Raw genomic sequence first — 27,075 nt, 5'->3', positions numbered from 1 at the left:
TCTACTTGCAGCTCAGAATAACATGCATCTGTTAAAGTGGATAATAATAATAGTAATAATAATAATTTTTGTCATCTTTAAGATGCCAAACTCTCAAAACTGAACACATAACCGAGCTTAAGTAGCTGGGAATGAAACAGGAATAAATAATCTGCCACATGGGCTCAATGTATGATCCTGGTAAGATACAGGTTAGCATTAATATGGGTTCTAGTACCTGTGGCCTCAAGTATAAAACTACAGGTGGTACCATTTTAGGCACATCCAAATGACTGACAATTGCTGATGCGTGGGCCCTTTTGGACCCAGAACAGGGAAGAACAGGAGGCGGGGCAGGGCATGTTTAGGCACACTCCGCTGATGCGTGCAGTGGCTGGAAATGGAATCCCTGCAATAAATGGTTGTCACCCTTATTACATCAATACATGAATGATACATGTGCTGTGAAGCTGTTTCCTGTAAAAGCTCTTAGTAAGAGGTTGACAACTTAGTTTTAGAAGATGGTAAATTTACATTAAGTTTAGATTTCATTTTAGACCAGGTTATTTTAAAAAGAAAAACTTCTTATAGCTGAAATTTGGGGAAGAAATCAACTAACATTTTCAAAAAACCTGATTTAAATAATATTATCTATTTTTTGCCAGCTCTATACACCGGTAAGCTGTAGTCTTTTGAGGGGGGCAGTCTATATTTGTAATATAGTCTTCCCTCGCACCAAGGAATTCTGGGTGGCATATCTTAATCCTCACAATAACTGTGAGAACACTATGAGATGCTGGCTTGTCCAAATCCACTCAGTGAGTTTTATAACATTGTAGAGCTGTCTTATCCAAGTTGCTTACTCTGTGTCATTCTCATTCTTACTTCTTTCATTAGTTACTGTAGAAGAGGAAGAGATAATTCCTTAGGCAATTTCAGCTGAGGGGAAAAAATGTCTCTAAGGTTCTGAAATTTTTATTTGAGAATGAAAAATATATTTAAGAACAGTTGATTCTGCTGTATGTTTTCTACAAAGTGCTGTGTTCTAGTAACTTTTGGAACCCTTAAATGTGAAGCTATTGTATTTAAGAAGAAAATCATTTTCTGAGTTAAACTTATAAAAAGTTTCTACCTTGGCATGGTCATGATACAAAGAGTCTGTAACGAGAATAAGATATAAGATACTGATTAAATGGTGTAATAAAATATCATCTGAAATTGGTTAAAATAGAAGAGTAATATAATAATTACTGCTTAAAATTAGTTAGATGACAATGATACCAACATTGCCTATAGCTAATTACTGTGTGAATGTCTGCAAATCACTTTAAAGTAAAAAAAGGGAACTTGGGATAGCTACATGAAAAATAATGATCTGTTTAGAAACCACAGCCATATGTTTAAAAATCTTACTGGTTTCAGTCTGTCTGGTGTAAGACATGTAGTACCTGGATTAAATTACTAGAAGGTTAGAAACCTTGTATTTAAACTGCTTGTATTTTTATTAGAATGCTGTACTTCTCTTATATAGATTAAGGAAAGAAAGCTTTCTGTTTTCAGTTTTGTTAAAAAATAATTCTTACTGTGCGTGCACATACTAGAAGCCTGTAGTCAAAGAACTAGCTGGTTAGCTCAGATGTAAAATTCAGGTTTTTTCCTATTCTACCCTCACTGCTAATTGCCATTTAGTCTTTTTGTCTTGCTGGGTCACATTGCTGCAGTGGCATTGGAAATGACAGCTGACAGCACTTTCCTATTAGGGACTAAGCTTTAGACTTTGAAACCTTAGGTACAGTCCTTAGTCCTTCCTTGATTTCCTACTTCCCACTTCTCACTGCACCTGTAGTACACATTCCCAGTCATAATAATAATAATAATAATAATAATAATAATAATAATATCTTTATTGTCATTGCCCCCTTCGGGGACAACGAAATTACTTGACTGCTCCATATTCAGAGTTGAGGAGCAACCAGCCGCAGCATCTACACGCGCCGCCATCTTAACCCTTAATACCTTAATACTTTTTCTTTGGCCCTTCCATTTCTCTAGTACCCGTTGTTTCCCCAGATCACACTTTTCACTTGTATTTTCACATAATGCTGAGGCATGGTTTGTTTTAACCATGGTCTGTTCAACAAATCAGGAATCACCTCACAAACAAGCTGACCAGCCACAGCTTGTTTTCCAGCTGTTCTTGCCATGTGCCTCTGTAGTTTAGTGGACATATGTGATTGGCTGGCTAAAGAAATTATGGTCAAGCAAGGCTGTTCAATTTTGCCATAATGGCAAGCTATGGATCATAAGCAAAGAATAAACATGGCTTCATATTGTGGCTTGCAGCCAGAAAACCAACATTCACTTTCGCTTATGTTAGAACCAGGTCATTGCCTATAATAATTTAATAATTTATTATTTATACCCCGCCCATCTGGCTGGATTTCCCCAGCCACTCTACCTTGTCTACCTTGTCAGTTCCTTTTGCCAACCTGACCACCTTTCCTTACTTCCACTCCTCTGTAATACTGACCCCATCAAGTTTATTTTAAGCTCTAGAAAGTTTATTCAGAATCATGTCTGATCATCCTCTCTCAGTTCCTCCTCTGCCCTTTACCTCAAGTTCTGTTCTTCATTTACTCTTCCTACTTCTTTCTTTTTCCATTACTTACATTTCCTTCAGCCTCTGCCTCTGGGCTGCCTACCCTTAGCTTTCTTTCATTATGGTCCATAATAATCTCCATGTGAAAAATCCATTCTCTCTCAGAAACTGAAAACTTTTGTCCCATGAGTTATTGAACAGTGCTGGATAGTCAAGTGATTTGCTAGTGGAAAATGCCAATCATTGCTGTGCAGTGATGATGGAAAGAATGGAATTCCTGCCCGTAACTGCTAGGCAGTGGAGGCAGAGGGCACCTTAGTACCGTGCAAATGTGCAGTTACTGACTGACTAGCAGCCCCTGGTGTGAGCTTCAAATATAATCGAGGGCAGACTGCTAGTTGGCAATTATGTGCTTCCTCAGTGCTGATTGAGGCACCCAATGTCTACAACAAAAGAGTGTTCAGACTTTATAATGGTGTGTTGAAAAAGGGATACATTTTAACTGTAATGCTGCTTTCATAGCTCCATAACAATGGTGCTCAAAGCATGCATTAGTTAATCTTTATTAAAGCTGCTATAACATGCCAATCTTCCTGCTGTTTAATCTAGGTATTTATTACAGTCAATCTGTTGAGTACTTAAAGTAGATCATTGGTTTGAGAGTCATTCTCAATGTCACATTAAGTTAAGATGCCTACAGGATTGACTATTTCCCATGGAAAGCTGGTTTTAAAGAGCACATTAGCAATTAACAGATCTTGCCAGTGTTTATGTACTGGGAAACTGGATGAATGAAGGACATGGTCCAGTCCAGGTTAAGTACTTTTAACCTGTTGATTTAAATGGATTAGTTAGCATTGTTTTAATCTCTGGTTTTGGAATCAATGGGATTTTAGATTGTATGTGGATCATACTTGCTGTTATGAATCTAATTGTTAAAATTACTGAAATCTAGTTTGCAGTTTGGGAGTAATCACACAATATATGGCATTTCATTGGCTCTTTCATATAGAAATAATTAGAACTTTAAAGGGCCTAACTTTGGCTGGATTGTGCTCCAGTTTTTTGGTTGGAAACATTTCTCAAAGTAAATATCAAGTCATCTATGAATATATAGATTTTTTTCAGTGGAAAAGGTACTATTGTGGATAGGAACTTGAATTCTAAGTTGTTGTAGCCAGACACATGAGGGGAACTGGATGATTCCCATAACCATTTCATGACAGTCACTGGAAGGACTTATTATGACTTTTAGCAGTTTTAGCTCCATAATGTTGCTTCAGCTCCCTTGTTGAATTACACATTAAGCCCAGTTTTGGTTTTTTATATACTGGGAGAGGGATTCTAATGATGTACCAAGAATTGAATTTAACCTGTGGCCGTACCTGTGGCCAGCTCTGTATTGACTGAAGCCCTCGACTGAAGTCAGCATAGGCTAGTCTTTCCAACAGCTGTGTAAATTGGCACTTACTAACAGCACTGTAGATTTTTCATTATAGTGTAACTTCAGACTTGTGAGTGGATAATGCAGTATTAAAATCTTGTAAACAATTTCTTGTATTTCAGCAGAAACTGTTGATTGTATACCATATCTTATATATAATAAAAAGGTAAGGTTGTCATCATGCAGCAGTTTGTTTGGTGGCTGACAGGTGGTGCCACAAGGTACAGCATGACAACAGCCTACTGAAAGCTGCTGGGCCATTACTGCAGTGTTGGAGGGTGAGGAGAAGGGAAGCAAAGGGGAAGATGGAGGCAGGTGGCTCAGGCGAGCCACAGACAACTAACTTTAATGGGAAGGAGTAGTGGATTTGGCAGAGAAGATGGTGGGTTGGGGGCTGGGGATAGGCAGGATTACTGAGTGAAGTGAGCAGGGACACAGCACTAGGTTAATCACAATCTGAATAGGTGCACTGAAATTAATGGACATGACTACCACAGATCCATTAATTTAAGTGTGCCTGCTGTAAGTAGAGTATAGTTGGATACAATCCTGTTGCAATGTGGGAGTTTTCACACAGTGCCCAGTAACGCGTTTTATCAAAGCAAGTGATATGTATATGGAACAATGGGTGGGGATTTTATTAATTAATGAGAGAGAGTGCTTATGGTGTTTTTCTGGATAGGTATAAAGTTGCTTTTCAAAATAATTTCATGTGGAATTGTGATATTACTTCTAACAATGTTTGTTTTACATTACTGGTTGTTACTCTAGCTTAATTAGCCATGGTGTTCTATTTTGATTTTCAAGAAAACAAATAGGAGATCTGTTCATCCAGTCCTGCCATTAAAATATATTATTCTTTAATGCGAAGTTATTTCAAATATTTGTGCTTAGTTTAGATTATTTGAAACAGTTGGTACATTTTGGAAGAGGGTACAGATTCCTTTTATCAATGATTCCTAAGTAGCATACCATGCATTGGTTATACATAATTTAGTTGTACATGGGAGTAGACTGTAACATGAATTTTCTCCCAATTTTCTTTTATTGCATGTGTAATGAATTAGTGAAATATGTTTGGTGACATTTCTAGGAATAACATTTTAAACACAAAAATACTGTAAAAGAATGAAACATAATATATTTGTTATATTAATTTCTAATGTGTTCTGGCTGCCATGACTGATATTGTCTGTCTCAAACCATATTTTTGTGAAAATAGCATTGCATTCAGGCCTGACTATCCTTTGTTTTGTTTGTTTTGTATTGTATTGATTCCACACCAGTCAACTATGTTTAGAAGCCTTTCTCATGCAACACTTCCTGGTTAAGTAGTCATTAGCGTCTACAGGGCAAATGATCTCTTTGCCACAATTGGATGTCATGGAAAAACCACAACTTGAATCTTCAACTGTCTTCACTGACTTTACATAGTCTGTGGTAAACGAGAAAGCCAGGTGGGCACTGTATTGCAGAGAGGATGCCTAGGGACAACTGTATTAATTCCCTGTTCCAGCTCAGGGTTCAAAACCTCTGAGCTAATGAATTTCCCACCCACACTGTTCCATTCAACAAAGAGTAGATGCACCCTCTCTCTCCCTCACTATCATCCCTTGAATGCAGGTTCCTGTAAACAGGCATGGCCAAACTTGGCACTCCAGATGTTTTGGGACTACAACTCCCATCATCCCTAGCTAACAGGACCAATGGTCAGGGATGATGGGAATTGTAGTCCCAAAATATCTGGAGGGCCAAGTTTGGCTATGCGTAACATCTTCTATATGTAAGATGTTAGAAACCTGATTTCCAGGTCCCAACCTTTTTTTATGTGAACTGCCTGTCATTCACTTTCTGACCAGCAGTCTTGGTGGAGCAGGGAATATATTTGAGCCCCATGGTGAGTGATACTCTTTCACGGTTCATTGCATATTCAAACAGCTGTTGGGCTTGATAAATCAAGTCAGGTTTATTTCAAAGCAGCCTTGTCATTTTATAATTGCTTTTACAGTCCTAAATATGCTACTATCAATTAAGGTTGATTTCAGAACAAACTCATCATTTTATGATGAGCTTTTGCAGCCCTACAAAAGTATTATATTTAGATAATAAACATACAAGTAATATAGATATACATAAATAGATCTATACATATTACATATTAAAAGAATGTTTTGTGATTGTTTTGAATAAATCTGGAAAGTTTTACTGCAAATGATTAGACCAGTGGTTCCCAGCTGGTGGTCTGTGGACCCTAGAGGGATCCCACCCAAGGGATCAGTGCACCATTCACATAACAATCAGTTTGCAGAAATTTGTTATGAAACTCAAATTGATTCTAATGCACTTGATATTTTAGTATTATTGGTTGTTTTCTTGCAATATTTTCCAAAATGATGTAACTTTACTATGCTGATTCATTCAGCAAGATTAAAAACATCCCCTGGAAGCTCAGGAGCCTAATACAACTGTAACTTGTTTAATTCAAACTTGCCATTACTGCGTTATGAATAACGTAGATTAACAAGTCAGCAGGCAGTGAATACCAGAAGATTGATTACCTCTTAAATCTCTCGTATAACAAGAAATCTTGTGTATTAAGTAACACAAACTGTTCACTAGTTGATAAATTGCATTCTAATAAATTCTCAATCAACCATATGCAGTACCTTCCTACTATAAGGACTTTTTGGTGGACTTCTTTGTTGGTATTATAATAGTCTTAATTTAAGTTTATCAAAGATTTTCTAGTTTAGAATGCGCATAATATTTTGTTGCTTATCTTAAGAGTTTGCATTCCCCCCCCCTGTTTGTTTGTGTACCTCTTGTGTTTTTCAGGGCATATGGTTTATTTCCTATTCTATTTTCAGCATGTGGGGTCCCTTTACCTTTACCTTATTCTTCAGAGTAGAGTTTTAATTTTTTGCAAGAAGTTCCTAGGTAATTTAATATCAAATGCAGTGTATTTTTAGGATTTGGTGTAGTTGAATAGAAGTAATAGAATTGTATTTGTATTTTTAAAAACCATTTCAGACTTTTAAAAATATGTCCGAGCTAGACCTTTGGAATGCTGAGAGGTGCTGCTTGTGGATGACATCGAATAGCCATAGGCTGGTGTATATGTTTCTGCATAATAAGCACAGTACATAAGACAAAAAAAGATTGTGTTATATATGTTCGCCATCTTGCATTACTCACATATTTTCACTTATCTGTTTGTCATTTTAAGTGCTCTTGGCCAGTACTGTGGCAGTTATAGCCCCACACTCATCTGGTAGGATGCACAAAGCAGTTAGAGTCAGTGGCGGAGGTCTGTACCTTTCAATGTGTTCTAAACTGGAACAACCCTTCCAATTTCTCTGCCTCAATTTGACCAGATGTGGAAATGGTCCTCTCAGTGGATGGCAACTGCCTTTTTTAAATCTCCAAGCATTCCCTCAGAATGATGAGAGGACTTCCAAGATTGTTTGTTTGTTTGTAGTTGCTGCTAGCTTCTACAAGAAGTGGCGCTAGCTTTATCCAACAACTGGGAGAAGTGAAGAAAAGAAATGTGAGCTTGAAGTTTCAGTTTCAGGGGACCTTTTGCTCTCTCCACATTGCAAGCTGCGAGTTTTCTATAGCAAACATTTTGCTCAGGTGTAGTGGCATGAAATCTTGAAGAACACTTTCAGTTTCAAAGTCTTTAGCTTTATTGGCTACATAACCAGATGGTGAAAAGAAACAATGCAATCATCAGCCTTACCTCATAGCCTAGACTCAGAAATAAAGGTTCCACAAATTTCTTCTCTCCTCTGTGTCTTGTTAAAGTGTCAAAGGAAATGCCTGTTTTTGTTAGGTCCACTTGTCAAGGCTTTATTTCAGATTTATTGGTAGGAATTTAGTATTCTGGGGCTTGCCCTTTAACCAATTGAAGGGAAATAATGCAGTAGCTGAGCACATGTTGCTTATATTCAACCAGTTGTAGCTCATTTCTGGAAAGAAATAATGTACAACTCATGAATTCTTGAAACTTTGAAAAGCTATTGCTAGACACACAGTTGGTTTTGTCCAAGAGTAAACATTCACAAATTTGTTTACCTTTAGGAAGTTTTCAAAAATAGGAAAGCCACACATTGTTTTATCATGTAATTTTAAGTGTGTAGCCTTATAGCTAACAACATTTAGCAGAGATTTATTCAGCCTGTGTACTCATCATACATGTAAAGCTTATTATTTTCCCTATCTTTGGAAATGTAGGGTACTAGGAATTGTCACTCTGTGAGGGTAAACTACAATTCCCAAGATTCTTTGGAGGAAGCCATGTGCTTTAAATATACAATGGTACCTTGGGTTACATACGCGTCAAGTTACATACGCTTCAGGTTACAGACTCCGCTAACCCAGAAATAGTGCTTCAGGTTAAGAACTTTGCTTCAGGATGAGAACAGAAATCGTGCTCCGGCAGTGCAGTGGCAGCAGGAGGCCCCATTAGCTAAAGTGGCGCTTCAGGTTAAGAATATTTTCAGGTTAAGAACGGATTAAGTACTTAACCCGAGGTACCACTGTACAGCCTTACCCTTTGGGTAGCATCTTAACTAATGAAGGGTTCTGGAGTACTCTAAACCAGAGATGTCTAACAGGTCGATCGCAATCTAACAGTTGATCATGGGGCGTCCCTACAAAAAGCTCAACAACAACTTTGGGTCTCCCTGGTTAGTAGTTCTTTATTTTTAGTTGAATTTATTTCAATCTAACCTAGTGCTTAGGATCACATTCTGAAGAGCTGTGAGAGTGCTAGGACTGTATTCAGCTGTACTCATAATCAGATTGGGTGGGCGCACAGAGCTGTCCTCCTGACAGTGCTGTCACTGCTGCTTACCAGGATGCAACCAAATTCCATGTGCTTGTCAATGTGTTGACACAGACCCAACATCTTTGCCACTGTGCATTGTCCCAGGAAGTGGTAGTGATGCCATGATTGTGACAGTCGTGGCTTCAAGGCACTTGATGTGTTTATTTACCTGATCCTATGCATTTGTACTTTGGACTAAAGGATAGGAATATGGCTTTGGGCCAACTACTGAGTCCCCATTATTATAATGATTTGAAAAACTGCATATTAATGCTCATAATTGCATTGGTTTTTCAAGGCTTTTGGGAGAAAGGGATATTTTTAAAGAGGTAATAGCAGTACAAGATTCCTTTATATCAAGTGCTTAATAGATTCCATAGAACTGACTTTATCTGACATAACTATGGAAATGTGTGCAGCTGCTTTCTCAGTTAAGAGTATCTATTTTTGACATTGAAGTGATTAACCAGACCTGGCTTTTGTCAGGTCAAGTGGCAGAAACAGAGAACCTTATCACCTTTTCTTTGTTGACAGCATATCATTATCCATGGTAGGTCATAGGGGGATACATAGATAGTTGTGGTATTTAAATACCTAGATAGTGCCATAGCTTTTGGATTTCTATTTTTAATTTTACTCAGTCATGGCTGCTATCGAGGCCCAAGTAAAGAAATGGGCTGGGGGAGTATTTGAAAAAACCATTAGAAGGTTTGAAAGGTCACAAACAGGTATATTTTGGTTACTTACTAACAAGCTTTTTGAAAAATACAAAGGTACTGGGTATGTAAAGCTTTGAAAACTAGTTAGTGATGTGTAGAAAGCTGTATTTTATATATTTTAAAATGTGATAAACTTTTAACTCTCCCTGCTCCCGCATTTTTCTTGGTCTTCAATTTAGAATGCAAATGTTTTTTGTCAGCGTGTACTACATTCAGGTTAATCTTAATCACGGAAACAACATTTATGTGCTTGTATATGTTAATATTTTTTTCCTGAAAAGGCTAAAAGAATGGAACACTAGTTTGTACATCAAACTTTAATGAAAAAGATACTGAATGTGAAATATCTAATCAAATGTGTGTTTGTGTTACCCAAGGCAAACAAATTATACAATAGTTGCAACAGTAGACCAAAAGCCACATTACTCATTAAAGAGTATGAATATAAAAATGTGTTCTGTAAGCCAAAAATTGAGCTGAGTATCTATGCATGTACTCTAAATCGGCTTATTTTAGATAGTGGCTAACAAAATGGTATTAAACTTCTTGGAGGACATATTTTAAAATGTTAGCCTTAATATAACTCTGTATGCTTCATTTATGCGGACAGCAACTGTATAAATTTGCTGAAATAATAATGCCTCATTCTAAAGGAAATGTCTAACTTACAACTGTAACTAGAAGGTACTACCAAAACAATATGCCAAAATTAATTGCATGATATGTACCGAGAAAGGAAATAAAATAATGCCAAATTAATATATTTATTTTTAATAAATTTTGGCAGTTTATATATTTTATCAAGTTGCAGAAATCCTAAACAAAAGATATTATTGCTTTTGGTTCTGAGATGAGGTTGTAGTGAAGAGAGATGGATTAGAGTTTTTAATAATATGATATACATACTGGCCTAATAATTCATAGATTCAGGCCTTAAATATGCTACTAAAGAGTTTCTGGAAGCAGTTGGCTCATAGTCTCTGGATTCAGGAGAAACAAGTTATCTGTATTTAAATCAGACTCTTGTGATAAGTGAGTGAAATTCCTTTTGCTTTAGAACATTTTTTTTTAGTATTTTAACCAGCATGCTCCGAAACTTTTTTTTCTTTTATAGCCTAATCCTAACCATAGTTACTTGCAAGTAAGTGTTGCTGATTTCAAGAAGACTGGGTGTCCAGTAAGGCTGCAACACTATGCATACATTTACTTTCAAAGCATGCATAGCTACAGCACAATCCTATATTTAAGGTTACAAGCTTAGATATAAATATTAAAGTTCCACTGAAGACAATTGGATACATATACTGTGTACAATGAATATGGGAGAAAGCTGTACTTATAAAAGGGAGGTGTGTGTACAAGTAAATTGTTGTAAAGAAACAGACCAACAAATACATTACTTTTTGAAAGGTGATAAATTGGATTTGTTACACTTCGCTACATTGGAACTAGGCAGTCTGAATTCTTCAGATTTATTCTGTCTCTGCTGTTTCTTCCGTCACTGAGAGCTGTGCCAAACAGGTTTCCAAGATGTATATAATGTGGGTGCTTAAAGTTGTGTGTCTGTATTTTATTTTAGGCACTTTACTCATTTGCTGCAGGAAATATTTGTATAACAGTGGAATTTCTTGCTGCAATTATATGGATTAGCACTGCCCTGATTTTTTGATTTTGTAAACAACTAAAAGGGGGGAAATAGGAAACAATTTGAAAAGTATAAGTGGAAACAGTTTTTAAAATAGGCATGCTTTCCCCTTTGGATTTGTATTACAAATCAAATCCTCAGTACTGTTCTAATAAAATACTGTTAGTTTCAGTTGACCTCTATTGGAATAATTATCAGGGGACACCAAGAGGTAAAGTATGGCTCAAGCTCACCAAATGAGCTACATGGATGAGCAGAGATTTAAAGCTGTTTTTTTCTAGTGCTTGTTAAATGTTCTAACCACAACATCACTCTCGTTCTTCAAACTGGGACAAGCAGCAGCAGCACATGTGAATGCAGCTGATGACTGAATATGTGATTGTGTCGAATAGCTGGAATTACCCTTATATGGTTTGGAGGCTTGAAATCTGAATAAATAGATTGATGAATTATTATTACTTTACTGATAAAATACAATGGTTCTATGCCTTCCTGTTCACTTGTTAGAATACATTAATGTGTGCCAGCTGTTTAAGTTAAGATACTTCACTCATGTACTTTCAGAGATCACTACTATATCTTAAACCAAAGAAAACACAGGTGCAGAGATCATAAATAAGATTGCACATGTGCTAGTCATTCCATGTAATGAACTTGTTAATTATACACTTCTCTAGTTGTAACTGAATATATCTAAACCAGGCTCATGTTTATGGATAGCAATGAGTGATATTTCATATGAGATTTCTTGATGAGTTTACCGTATCGCCTATCTGGCTCTCTTCCTCAAAATCTGCTTCCTTAGTTTTGTGCCTGACCAAAGCTGCAGTCTCTTTGGTGGCTCAATGACAGCTAAGGTTCAGTTTTCACTTGAATGTAAACTGGCATCTCTTTTGATCTTGATTTGAAGTAGTGCTTTAATCATGTTTTATGTCATTAAAATATCTATTTGATTTTAAGAATAATGGATATCATTGTTTTCAAAGCATTAATAGTAAAGTTAATACATCTGACTAGGGAACACATTTATGATAGAAAACATAAGTTTCTGTGTTCAGATTAGAAAGTTGAGCCCACATCAATAGGGGTGATGGATTTTCAATTATTTGGAGTATTGAGAGGTGTCAGTATCAGACAAAATTGATGCCATAGCTAATCATAAAGACTAATGGTGGGAAATGAATTAACTTCTTAATAGACAGTTCTTCATAAATTGGAAAAGGAGCGAGGAATACGTAACTGGAATACATAACAGTTAAAGTTTTTGCTATTTTTGTTTTGTGGTTAAAACAGCTTCGGAACTTTTGACAACTCAAAGTTTTTTATTTCCAACACTCACAAATGTTCAGATTTTGGAATTATGTACAGTTGTCTTAGAATAACATTCATGTATCGTTTTGTCAAAATACTGTAACAAATGTAGAGAATGCAATCCAAGGAGAAATAATAACTTGTGACATGTTTAATATTAAAATTTAAATACAAAATATATATTTTAATATAAGATATAACTGACATTGTTGATAACTAGATCCTCAGTGAGATTACCAAATGCAGAGTCCTATGTGCTCGTAAAGGCATTGGTGGCTAGGTGCTAGCTTTTCTATCCTGTATCATAAGCAATGTGTGCCTTGAGAATCCATCTTCTGTAACAGTTATGTGAGTCATATTCTTATACAGAAGAGCAAGAGAAGAACTCCTGTGTGAGCATCCTGTAGCTCTCTTACTGCATTGCTTTGTGCTTACCAGGATTGTTTCATACTTAAAATTGTTTTCTGCTTAGCACTATCATACAGCTCAGCACACTCAGAAACCAGAAAGTACCTAGTTAAACTATGGAATTCTCTACCACAAGTTGTGGTGATGACCACTGACTTAGATGGCTTAAAGAGGGGATTAAGACGTTCCTCTTGGAAAATAGGACAGATATATAATGGAGAATAAGGCTTTCAGTGGCTACTAGTCAATGTCTATGTCTGCAGTCCTGGAAGTGCTATGCCTCTGAATAAAGGTAAAAGGTAAAGGACCCCTGGACAGTTAAGTCCAGTCAAAGGCAACTATGGGGTTGCAGTGCTCATTTTGCTTTCAGGCCGGGGGAGCCGATGTTTGTCCACAGACAGCTTTCCGGGTCATGTGGTCAGCATGACTAAACCACTTCTGGCACAACAGGACACCGTGACGGAAACCAGAGCGCATGGAAACACCAGTTACCTTCCCTCTGTAGCTATTTACCTATTTATCTACTTGCACTGGATTTCTTTCAAACTGCTAGGTTGGCAGGAGCTGGGACAGAGCAACAGGAGCTCATCCTGTTGTGCAGATTCAAACCACCAGCCTTCCGATTGGCAAGCCCAAGAGGCTCAGTGGTTTAGACCACAGTGCCACCAGTGTCTCTGAATACTAGCTACTGGGGAACAGGTATAGGGTTGCCATATGTCTGGATTTTCCTGGACATATCTGGAAACTGCAGTCAGCAGCAGGGTCTGGGCAGGAATTGGATAAATGTCCGGGAAAATCCAGACGTATGCTAGCCCATGTCGGCAGTGCCGCTTTTCCAGAAAAATAACTCAAAAATGGCTTCTTTTTTTCTTTGCAATTTTGCCCAAAAAGCTCAACTTTGGGGGAAACAAACTTTGGTCTGATCCAGCAGTATTCTTTTTATGTTTTTATGAAACAAATACATGTTCTTTGGATGTGGCAGTGAAAGGTGGATTTATATCCTTAAATAGTATGGTAGGCTTGCTTCCAAGAAATTGAAGCAGCAATATATTCTTCACTAAGTTGCCCACATGAGAAAATGTGTGTAGAATTAATGATTTTTATCATAGACACTATAGATTGATATTAGAGTGGTTTGTTTCTTTTTGTTTTCAATTCTGGTCATTTGTGGGGGGTTTTTTCATTTTAAAAATGTATTACACATTCGCCTTAATAATGGTGAATTAAGTTAATGAGTACTAACAGGACTGAAGCCATGGTGAAACATGATGGATTTACTTTGAGGCTTTGCAGAAGTTAAAAAAAAACTTAAAAAAATAAGACCTATGGGAGAATCCTCCCTCCCAAAAAATGCTGAATGAGGAATGAGCATGCTCAGTAGCTATAGAATGTTGAGTGCTAGTTGGACCAAAAAACCCTAAACTAAACTAAACTCTGAAAATGTGACTATGGTGGAATGGATTTTCTTGAAGGACAGCAAGACTGACTGAACTTTTGCTGGGAGGTGAAAATCCATACCAGAATGTTATTACTTACCCCACTTTCAATGAATAAAATTTCAGGTGTAGACCTTTTTTGGGGGGCTACTTGGCATTTTGCCTTTGCTCCCACATTCTTCAGGAGACTCCTAATAGTAGACAGCAGCTTGAACGTTGTCTTGATATAGTTTATGTGAACCAGGTTCACACTCTCACTGGCTATGAGGAAGGGTGCAGTAATCCAGGGATTCGTAACCTGTGATCCTTCAGATGCTGATCAACTCCCAAGTACCATCATCCCTAGCCACTATGATCAGTGGTCAGGGATGATGAGAGTGTTGTCCAGCATCATCTGGAGGACCACATGTTCCTCATCTCTGCAGTAGCTTAAGTGAAAATGTATGAAAGAGGAAACACAATGCCATGCTCTTGTTTTTAATCCAATTTAGGCTGCTATTTCCCTGGTGAGAATAGGTTCTTAAGTTTCTCTCCATTGAACTTGCTCTGGTAAGCTAGTGGTGGTAATCAGAAAGAGACCAGTCAAACCAAAAATAATTTGGAATTTTTTATTAAAATCAGGGCACAGAAATGATGAAAGTATACAGACTGAGCTATAACTGAAATATTACAATAAAATTAACATATGAATGAAAAACAAGAGCAATTTGTAAATGGAAAGCAATACTAGATTTTCAAATAAAAATAATTAACCAAAGAGCTACAAAATTGCATCCTATTAAAATGGCCACAAGTTCATCTATGTTCAATTCACCCACTCCCCCTCTTCCCCGACCCCCTTCTTTGGATTGTTCTGTCCATCTAATTTGATCAGTATAGGAACTTTGTGAAAATACAGATTCCTTAAACTAGGTTAGCTTTGGAAATATTTATTGCTAAACATGGTACCTTGAGAATTTAAAAAAATAATCCACTAACAATGTTTCTTATATTTCTATGCAAAATGCCATTTATATTTATATTTTCAGCTTGAGTTTTTATAATCACAAAATGTTCAAAAAATTGCAGTGGTTTTAAAATATACAGTACTTTGTGTTCTTTAATAAGAAAACTGAATCCTTTACCAATATTTGAGCTATATAATCAGATACAATCTCTAGCATATAGTAGCAGTTAACTATCACAAGGAATCTGATAAGAAAAAAGCTCTGTAAATGCAGAGATAAATACAGTTAATATAAAATATGCTATAATTAAAGATCTAATAATATTATAAATTTGGTGTTAATTGTATGCTTGTCCGATATATATGAGAACTAAGGTATATACTAGGGAAAGACTGCTCTCTGAAGGTGTATGACAGAAAGAGTTTGCTGTTGCTCAGCTGTGCCAGTAATTTCATATGCTCCTAGGAGTCACTCCATTTTTATTCCAGGAGTATGATACATCGTCTGGACATAAGCTGGCATTATGCATATGTTTGCCAAGTCACGCACAGTGGAAGCAATAAGCAAGTGTTGAAGCTGGATTTTGTTGTTGTATGTGACTTGTTCTCAACCTATGCTTTGGATTGCATATCATTTTTTGGTCAGCCTTCTATTACCACCATGTAACAAAATGTAAACCGTCAAATATATCAATATTCTAGAGGTTTTAATCCCATGGAAAAGTCCAAGTGAAGGGTACATAATTTTTTCCCCAACTTCAACAAAAGGTTTGTGGCTTTGTTGATAATTTTTTTGAAGTGTGAAGAATATACAAGGTTGTATTCTTCAAAAATCTCAAGGACAAGAAGAAAAAGTTTTGTTATGGAAAGTACCTCCCCACTTTTCTCACTTTCTTGGGAATATGGAGTTTTCTCAAAGCATATCAAAGTGAATCTCCTACTTGAAACATTTTCTCCAGAGCGGGATTCCCATGTGTGCTATGCCTGCGTGACTGGCCATTCCTATCATGTTCTGTTGTAGTAATATTGCAACCCTTCCAACAGGAAGGGAGATGGTGGATTCAGAACAGCTGTCTTGTTTGATAAATGTCTCTCTGTGGAATAACCCAGGCTTTGACACTTCTGTTATTCCTTCCTGATAATCTGAAAATCTACTATGCTAGTTTTGCCCCAGGCCTCTCTCTTTGGAATGTCAAACCAAACTGTGTTTCATTTGCTGGCCCTTGCATTATGAGCTTGGATGGATTGAAACTGCTAAGTTTCAAGGCCACCCCAGTAGTTCAGAAAACTCTGCATTCACTGGTTATATTTCCAAGAGATATGATTAGAAGCAGCAGGTTATATTTTACAAAAAGTTTTTATGCTTTTTCTCAGATTATAAAATAGGAGAAAATGGTGATACACCCCCTTTTTTTTGCAGAATGCTTACATGAAAACATTCTCCTATCACTGTCATAATGTCACTAATCTGCTTTATTCTTTATACTGCCTGTGCATTATTTTGCAGAATGTCTTATGAGTAGGGGAAAAACCTCTGGCTATGATGGTTTAATTGCACCATTCCCTTGTGTGATAGAGTATGTCACACAGCCATTGTGTCATTGGATTGTTCCCAGGATGTGGAACAGTTAAAATGAGAGTTGATCTTATGAGGAGTAGAGTGGGCATCCAGATCCAAGGAAATGGGAGAGTTCCTCTCTGATATTGCCTACTCTGTTGCTCATGATAGTGAAAGTGATGTGGATGAGGGTTCTAAATCTTCATCCTCTGTCCTGTCATTTGAAATGGAAGGAGGAACTAGACATAGAAGAGGAACTGGAGTCTGGAAAATGTTCTCACCAACACCATTTACGTGTTTTCTACTTGGAAATTTTGACAGCACCCTTTCTGACAAGGTGATTAAGCTAGCCTAATGGTGTGGTGAGGGGAAAGGGCAATATAGAGACACCATACTTTTTTAGTTGTTTGAGGCAGGTAAGTTCAAAATGTGGACAGGCCCATGGGTCTTTTTCAAAGATTGTTGTGTCTGGGGAAGAGACAATGTTGATGTTTCCTTCTGGCCTCCTCACCTTAAGTTTTTTGGGTACATCTCTTGGGCTGAAGTGTTGTTTGCAGAGTGCCAACAGATTTCTCTGGTCCCAGTACACTGTATATGGCTTGTGTCTTTTGGCTAATCTCCAGAGGAGGACACAGATTTGTATACAAATTGCATTTGTTTTGTGTCATATCCAAATTTGTGCCCTCGTTTGCAGGTGGACCAAAAATAAACCAGAGGCTACAGAAAACGAGACAGAAAGAATGTGAATGGGTGAAACTTTCCCCATAATTGTATTTCCATACTAGAAAAGGCTTACCCTACTGAATTTCTGCCTACCACACAGCTGCTAAAGGCACAAGAACCTTGCTTTCTTCCAATGCCAACCCCACACTAAAGCCTAGGCTGCAATTCCAGGGAGTAAGTCCAATCAAACTCATATATTTACTTCTAAGTAGATATGTATTCCATTGCACTGTAAGTTAACTATGTAGGGAATTCTTAATGCTTGCCTGCCGTTCAGCTCCTGGGCAGCAAGAGGCTTGTCTAAGCCTCTTTGCAAAGTTTTCACATTTTGCGCTTAGTGTTTGTGGGTGAGAGTTGATACTTTTTAACATTCACCTGCACATACTGTGTAGTTTTATTGACAAAAATAACTGTTAGGTATTACCTGGCCACCAGATACGGGAAAGATGCATCAAAGTTGCTGGGGGGGGGGGGGGGAGGAAGGACAAACTATGAAGATTCCAAGGAGTAGAAAACATGATAGAAGCAGGAAAAGTGTGCTAAAAAGATAGGGGAAAGCAGCACCTCTTTTGGACCATACGCATCTGCCAGTTGACTCATTGAGACGTTGAGACGGCTAGAGCGCCGGTGGCGGAAAACTCATTCTGAATCAGACCGGACACGGGTTAGAGCTCAACGTCGAGCCTACCAAGTGGCAATGGTGACGGCGAAGAGGGCCTTCTTCGCCGCCTCCATTGCATCTGCAGAAAACAGCAGCAGGAGACTTTTTCAGGTGGTTCACAATCTATTGGAACCACCTGTACCACCGGGGCCTGGTAGGGACCCCAAGATCTCCTGCAATGCTTTTGCAAAGTTTTTTGCAGATAAAATCGCTCAGATTCAGAAGGAGGTAGACTCCACCGTGGGAGCAGGGCCAGGGTGGGAGAGTGCTAGAGTTCTGTCTGGTCCTGTTACATGGGATCAATTCCAATCTGTTACCTCCGAGGATGTGGACAGGCTGCTTGGACAAGTGAAACCGACCACCTGTCTCCTTGATCCTTGCCCATCCTGGCTGATAAAAGCGAGCCGGGAAGGGCTGGGCGAAGGGCTCTGCAGGGTGGTGAATGCTTCTCTCTGTGAGGGAGCCTTCCCAGACCCGCTGAAAGAGGCGGTCATTAAACAGCTTCTTAAAAAAACATCTTTAGACCCGGCCAATTTGGCCAACTATCGCCCAGTCTCAAATCTGCCATTCTTGGGCAAGGTGATTGAGCGGGTGGTTGCTGAACAACTCCAAGCACGCCTGGAGGAAACGGACCATTTGGATCCCTTCCAATCGGGATTCAGGCCTCACCATGGGACTGAAACTGCCTTGGTCACACTGGTTGATGATCTCCGGTGGGCTAGGGACAAAGGTGAGAGCTGTTTCCTAGTTCTGCTGGATCTCTCAGCGGCCTTTGACACCATCGACCATAACATCCTTCTGGACCGTCTAGAGGGGCTGGGAGCTGGGGGCACTGTCATACAGTGGTTCCACTCCTTCCTCCTGGGCCGTGTCCAGAAAGTGGTAGTGGGGGATGAGTGTTCAGACCCCTGGGCTCTCACTTGTGGGGTGCCTCAGGGTTCTGTCCTCTCCCCCATGCTTTTTAATATCTATATGAAGCCGCTGGGAGAGATCATCAGGGGGTTTGGACTGGGTGTTCATCAGTATGCAGATGACACCCAGCTCTACCTCTCCTTTAAATCAGAACCAGTGAAGGCGGTGAAGGTCCTGTGTGAGTGCCTGGAGGCGGTTGGAGGATGGATGGCGGCTAACAGATTGAGGTTGAATCCTGACAAGACAGAAGTACTGTTTTTGGGGGACAGAGAGCGGGTTGGTGTGGGGGATTCCCTGGTCTTGAATGGGGTAACTGTGCCCCTGAAGGACCAGGTGCGCAGCCTGGGAGTCATTTTGGACTCACAGCTGTCCATGGAGGCGCAGGTTAACTCTGTGTCCAGGGCAGCTGTCTACCAGCTCCACCTGGTACGCAGGCTAAGACCCTACCTGCCCGCGAACTGTCTCGCCAGAGTGGTGCATGCTCTGGTTATCTCCCGCTTGGACTACTGCAACGTGCTCTACGTGGGGCTACCTTTGAAGGTGACCCGGAAACTGCAATTAATCCAGAATGCGGCAGCTAGACTGGTGACTGGGAGTGGCCGCCAGGACCACATAACACCGGTTCTGAGAGATCTGCATTGGCTCCCAGTACGTTTCCGAGCACGATTCAAAGTGTTGGTGCTGACCTTTAAAGCCCTAAACGGCCTTGGTCCTGTATACCTGAAGGAGCGTCTCCACCCCCATTGTTCAGCCCGGACACTGAGATCCAGCGCCGAGGGCCTTCTGGCAGTTCCCTCATTGCGAGAAGTGAGGCTACAGGGAACCAGACAGAGGGCCTTCTCGGTAGTGGCGCCCGCCCTGTGGAACGCCCTCCCATCAGATGTCAAAGAGATAAATAATTACCTGACATTCAGAAGACATCTCAAGGCAGCCCTGTTCAGGGAAGTTTTTAAGATGTAACGCTGTACTGTTTTTAACACTGATTGGGAGCCGCCCAGAGTGGCTGGGGAAACTCAGCCAGATGGGCGGGGTATACATAATAAATTATTATTATTATTATTATTATTATTATTATTATTATTATTATTATTATTATTATTAATTATTATCATTATCATTGACTAAAAACACTGAAGAGCAGAAGCAACCAGGCAACTCAGATCTCGCTTAGGAGGTACCTGCACATTTTGCTTCATAATTTTCTAGGAGGGCTAGAGATGTGTGTGTGTGTGTTTAATAAAAAGGAATATCAGAGATCGGGGCCCTGTTTGATGTTGTTTACTTCAGGAAAAATGACTCTACAGTAGTCTTCAGCATTGTGATATCTTTTATCCAGTTATAAAAGGAAATTGAAGTTGAATCTAAGCTTCGGCTAAGGGAAGCAAAAGGGTAGTGAACAAGAATAATCAAGGAAATAATTTTATGATTTAGAGAAACCATTGAAAATAGAGCATTCTGAATTTTGAATGTGACAGAAATATATAATATATTTAGACCTGTTTGTGTAAGAGAAGCCATGGCATTGATTCAGAAATTATAGTAAACAGTCACCCATAATGCATAATGCAGTATTACATTAATTATAGCGTGAGCAGGAGGAATGCTGAAGTGTGACTGTCTAATTGCCACACATTCCTGATTTTAAAAGATTAATCTTTCATATTAAACTTTTCTATCAGGCATCTATTCTCAAATTTTGATCTGTGCTTTTTCTTTGTGCTTCCCTTGTACAGATGGTGGTGTTTAATTTCCCAAATAATTTGTCTACTGTTTTAGTAATGCTCTGTGGTTTTTTTTGTGTGTGTATTGTAAACACAGCAGCTGTACAAAACTGTAAATCTCAAAAAGAGCAGTCCATCTATACATTTCTGTAGCAAATAGATGCAATAAATGTTGGGAAGTTTTTCAGTTGGCCAGAAAAAGTTATATGTGATTTTTATAATGCTCTGTAATAAACAACTCTCACTTGAAATAAATAATGCAACATAGAAGTGATAAGCCATATTGTTAAAATGCTTATTTTGCCACTTTTACTATGCTCGATTTAACAGCCAATAAACACTTTAGTTGATTTCATTACTATATAGTCAAGATTATACTTTTCTAAATTCTGTTTTACATTTTTAATTTTGTGATTAAAATAAATAAAAATAACTGTTTGGTATATATTTACCCTGTGAAGAATATAAATCTAGGAATACTGTGTGTGTGTGTGTGTACATACAAATGAAGGATGACAGAACGGAATAAAATCTTAGACACACATACGAATCAATATAGATGCCACTGGAAAATAGTTTTGCATGGCAGTGCTCTGTGTGAGGATTATGAGTATGTTTCTTTGTACTTTTTGGAGCTGAAGAGCTCCATGTTTCTTATCATTATATGAATTCAAACGTTAAAACCCCATGCTCTGAAAACTCACCTCCGCAGGAAAGCATGACAATAGTATGAATGACTGAAGTTATCTGTGTGAAGTCAGGATTTCCATACCATCTGCCCTCCTACCTGCCTCCATGATATGCTGTGCTTTCTACCAGCTTTCGTTGGTATGCCACCTGCATCCTTACCTTGACAGTGGTAGCCTGGCCGCAATGATCAATGCCATGGTAACCTCTGGATTAGACTACTGAAATATGTTATAGCGTATGAGGGACGACCTTTGGAAACTGCAGTTAGTACAAAATACAACTTGTAATATCTAATGTTAACTAACTGGATGAGTATTTTTATGTTTTGTTGGGAATTCACCACTAAGGTATTCTTTAAAAATATATGCAGGTATAGTCATGTTGCAAGTTGTTTTCGACTTTTAAAAATATTCTGTTTTAATTTTGTAACCCACCCTGGGACCTTAGAGTGAAGGGCTGTTAAAAAAATTAGTAACAATAATAATATCTGTGTTCTATAGGAAAATGCCACAGATAGTTACCAAATAATACATGAGTTTCTGGGGATTTCTAGCCATTTCTGTGTGTCTGACACTGTAGCCTTATATCACTATTCTGGCAGTAGTTATGCTACTCATGGTATACTTGAAATGTTAACTCCTTCCAGGAGTTTATGTGATTAGACATGGGCATAGCCAGGATTTTCGTTACGGGGGCAGAACAAGCTGTTAGTTAAGAATTTATATTTATTTACTTGATTTGGGGGATAGCTTCTCTCCCACTCCCTTTTGGCTATGCCCATGTGACTAGATCCCATTGTAGTAATATAAACCAGACTGCACAGAAAATGCAAAATGAAGCTAAAAGCTAAATGTTTGTGGCATTCCCTGCTATGCAGGAAAATATTCATGTATTTTATGTTTATTCTGAAATATTCATGCATTTATTTTTAAACTAATTGATAAATCCCTTACAGATTAAATTCTGTGCTTTTATTAAAAGTATAAAGAATAATGTATAGCTTTCATCAGGGATCCTGGTACAGTATAAACAACCTGCTTACCAAGGGCGCCTTTTTGTCCCAGTATTGCTGGGGGTGGACAGTAGACAGTCAGAGAGTTCTGTAGTAGGTTTGTGCAGTCCCGCGATGACACAGTCTAGCCACTGCTTGGCTGTGCTGCAGCTTAGCCTCCACCAGGGGAACAAACAGGTGCACCCTCTGATTTCCCCAAGGCGTGACTGTGGCATGTACTAGATGGAGAACCTATCCCATCTAGTCTACTTCTAAGCAATAAATTTAGATGACCAATTAGACCTCAGCTAGTGCCAGTTTCACTGTCCTGTGCTCCTTCTCTCATCTTACACTGTTTATCAGTTACCTTGCTATGGACACATGCTAGCTGTCAGTTGATGGGTCTGGGAAGGAATTTTACCCGCAATCGCATTTGGCCTAGTGAGCGGTTTTGCCTTGTCAATATAAAATGTATTTAGTTATTGGTTCAATTTTGGTTTTACCTGTTTTTGTCACAACTGTTCAGGTTGGTGTTCAAAACATGGGGCAGGATTCATAGCAGAGCGTAAGTGGAGTCGGCTCTCCAGATTCCACTGGGAAATCACTTTAAGGAGTCCTGGGAGTGTCCATTCAAGGTCTAGCACAGGTCAGGTGCTGGCATGACTGTTTCATCCCAAGTTGGCATGAATCGTCACAGTATTGGTTGTCTTCAATTTGCCTTCCACTCCTTAAGATTTCCCTAGATTGGGTAATGGGACTGACATAAATACTGTGATTAGTTTTTACCCACCTATCATTTCAGTGTTGTTCTTGCTTTTCCACTGTGGCTGACTCACACTGTGGAGCACAATCCCAATTAGACATGTAAGAGCATGGGTAGGCAAACTAAGGCCCGGGGGCCGGATCTGGCCCTATCGCCTTCTAAATCTGGCCCGTGGATGGTCCGGGAATCAGCGTGTTTTTACATGAGTAGAATGGGTCCTTTTATTTAAAATGCACCTCTGGGTTATTTGTGGGGCATAGGAATTAGTTCTTTCTTTCTTTCTTTCTTTCTTTCTTTCTTTCTTTCTTTCTTTCTTTCTTAATATAGTCTGGCCCCCCTAAGGTCTGAGGGACAGTGGACTGGCCCCCTGCTGAAGAAGTTTGCTGACCCCTGTGTAAGAGGAAGGGAAAGAGTAACTGCCCCAGATTTAATACTGAAAAGACACTGTTAATCTATATCCTGCTTCTTAACTCAGTTAATGTACATCTGTATGACCAAAACCAAAAATTAGAAAGTCAGTCAGGGCAGTTGAAGACCTCTAGCCATGAGAGGGACTCTCTACACTTCGAAAAGCATAATGCCCCATTAGCAATGCAATGCTTGCTAAGCATTCATATCTGGGAGATTTGATATGGCTTAGCACATAAGCTGAGTTCTGCCCCAAGGCAGTCTCAGCAACACTACTTGATTAAAGATTACTGCCTCCCTTCTTTGTTTTTTCTTGCCACTGCCCCATCTGTTGGAAGGATAAGGGGTAAGAAGGGCATTTAGAGTTCTGGGAGAAAAGGGAACTGGAGAAAAATAGTGTGGGGAAGGAGCAGGTAGACATGGTGATGTGTGCATGGAAGAGAGAGCATTAAAGGACACCCCTTCTGCCATTTTCGATTTACTTACACTGTGTGCCTGTGTGTATTGTATAATGTGTAGGTATGCCCATTTGTACATTTGTGTGCACATGAATGTGAGAGCATGTGCACACGCGCATACACACGTGCATGTGTGTGTGTGTGTGTGTATGTTTAGTCATTTAGTCGTGTCCGACTCTTCATGACCCTCATGGACCAGAGCATGCCAGGCACTCCTGTCTTCCACTGCCTCCTGCAGTTTGGTCAAACTCATGTTGGTAGCTCATGTTTTGTGTGTGTGTGTGTGTGCGCGCGTGTGTGCGCGTGCATGCATGCATGCATGCAGTGGAGGAGAGAGAGGATTCATCCTTCTGTCCCTTCCCTAATGTAGCACATAGCATAAAATAAGCTTTGCACTTAGAGTTTTATTACCCTAAAGGTTCTCTTGTTGATGGATTCATACCAGGCTCATTCCAGCACTCCCAGCTACACCATATCTTGGAGTGAAAGATCATGTGATTCAGATGAGGTCAGTAGCTGCTGTTGACAGATATGTGGGCCAGTGCCCTGGCTGGATATCACAGCAGTCTCCACAGGATTGCGTCTGCTGTTCTCAGATCACTTGATTATAAAGAATGAGGCTTGACAAATGTTTCTTTGTGTGGAAATTATTTGGATTATTGGTCATTGTTCAGTCCTGAAGATGATAGCACATATGAGTAACACTATCTAGAGTAAAAACGACTGATTATTTTTTAAAGAGACAGCTTGTCTCAGTGAAAGCGAGGATGTTGCTTTACATGTGCAGTACACTGCAAGATTCTACAGGGAGTGCAGGAGGGATAAAAAAATTCAACGGGAAATGTGAGGATTACTGATGTAGGTGTAGACTAAGGGCCATTTCACTTGTGATGGGGAGGCAAAACTGGATTCTCCAGTCAAATGTATACCAAATAAAGAACTGGAGCCAATTACAGCTCCATGATGAGTGTACCTGAATGAGTGTACCATGATGAGTGTACCTGTATGTATCGCTAGACTATGTTTGTCACAACCATACTTTACAAATCTGGGTGTGAACAGGTCAGGCGTAACTAAAAGGGGATGTTGTGGGAAACTTTTTTCTTATGTAGGAAGTGGATAGTTTTTCATTGGAAGCCATTAAAGGTATTAACAAGTGAAGTGCTATGGATTAACAAGCATGTTTTCTATTCCTTTGCTCACATTAAAGATTGTAATGTTGGGAATGGGAACATGTTATTTATGTTTGCACATTGATAGCCTTGCATAAAGTATCAGATTAACCTCAGTACCTCAGCATCTCAAAAGCACAGGGTTATTCCTTGTTCTTTGCTGGACTGGAAGTCTCCCTGCTAATACATGTCTTTTTTAAAAGAAGAGGACATTTACTTTTCAAAGTGACAGACCTGTAAGTTTTATACAGTGCCTGCTGTTCAGATGTAAATTAGTTCCCTTTTGCATCTGTTTTCTGTGAACAGTTTGCTGTTCCAGGTTATTTATATCCTGTAATATTTGCCAAATATATGATGTAATTTCCTAACTTGTGGCATCATGATTAGTTGCCAGTGGTCTTGTGCTTCAGAAATAGCATGAATGAAATACAGACTTTACACATCTTTAAAACTATCCATTCCTGTCCAATTTTTCCTCCTTTTTTACCCATTTATCTGGGCCATCCAATAGTCAGCTATCTAGAATACTTTACCAGGTTAGATAGATAGATAGATAGATAGATAGATAGATAGATAGATAGATAGATATTAGAAATACCCAATGTATCTTGATTTTAGCAACCCAAACCTGCCAAAAGTGCTTGGCCAGATACACCACATGTCACAGTCATGCATTTTGGGGAGTCTAAAAGTCCTGTGGTTTGAATACAGAAGAGCAGCTTTAAACCCAATGCTGTTATAAAAACAATAATGTTATGGTTTATTGCTATGTGGCGTGTGCACAGTAGGTCAGGCTGATTGGTAACACCAGGGCTTCCCGTGAAACCTCTGGGATTGACAGCCACAGCTTGATAACGATGACAGATGGAAATCTGCTGTGTCTGCAAGCGATCACACCCAACAGATTTTAAGGCTGTAGCACTGTGAAAATTGTTCAGAGAGCAAAGCCAAGTCTTCAGTCCCTGGATCAGTTAAAATTCAGAGAAATTAGTACTCTTAATAATGATAGGCGTGCAAAGTTATCCCATAAGACAGATGATCATTTAAATTAGTTTGTTTCTGGAGTTTTCTTGGGGTGTACCTGTATTTCTTTTGCTTTCCGTTCTTTGTTCAGACATGATTTCCCTATGCAGGAATTACTTATTTTTTTTCCTAATTCTGCCTGGACACATGGTTAGTAATCCCTTCCATATCAGTACCAGTTTCCTGTGGTCACTGGCTTAATTCCATTTTCCAGGGGAAAGATTTCCATTTTTCTTAATGTTCTGTGTGCTGCTATGCTGTGTTACAGTGTTTGTTAATAGTTGATAATTAAAAATATAACTTGGATTCACTCTTTTTATTTATTTGAATGAAAAAAACACTTATATATTACCCTTCTGTTTCAAAAACCTCTAGGAAAATAACATATATTAATAAAACAAATGAATTTTTCAAAATTATAGAAATCAGCAGAGCACAGAAAAATAAGCACTAGCAAACAAAAGAATATATTTCAGAACTATAAGAAGAGCCCTCTTGGGTTAGCCCAAAGGCCAAGCTGTTTCCCCATAGACATAAGCCAGATGTCTCTGGGAAACATGCAAGCAGGACATGAAGGTAATAGTCCTTTCCCAAAGTTGTCCCCTTCATCATGGAGGTGGGATATAGTCATCATGGCTAATAGTCATTGGCAGCCTTATCCTCCATTAATTTATTGAATC

General features: G+C 38.9%; 1 protein-coding gene across 9 annotated transcripts in view; it reads left to right on the top strand.

Moving 5' to 3' along the window:
- The window catches only part of RBM20 (RNA binding motif protein 20), a 115,278-nt gene that overhangs the window by 33,180 nt on the left and 55,023 nt on the right, over positions 1-27,075 (top strand). For 2 of the 9 annotated variants that reach the window (XM_083504754.1, XM_083504753.1), the window contains exon 1: positions 9,485-9,578. The exons of the other annotated variants lie outside the window; for them this stretch is intronic. The gene's annotated coding sequence lies outside the window, so the exon portion shown is untranslated. Of the gene's footprint in view, positions 1-9,484; positions 9,579-27,075 lie in introns of those variants that run through there. 9 annotated transcript variants of the gene reach the window in all.

The sequence above is a fragment of the Podarcis liolepis genome, assembly GCF_965112155.1.
Source record: "Podarcis liolepis genome assembly, chromosome: 5".
Lineage (NCBI taxonomy): Eukaryota > Metazoa > Chordata > Lepidosauria > Squamata > Lacertidae > Podarcis > Podarcis liolepis.
The sequence above is the reverse complement of the archived record's forward strand: the minus strand, read 5'-3'. Positions and strand labels throughout refer to the sequence as shown.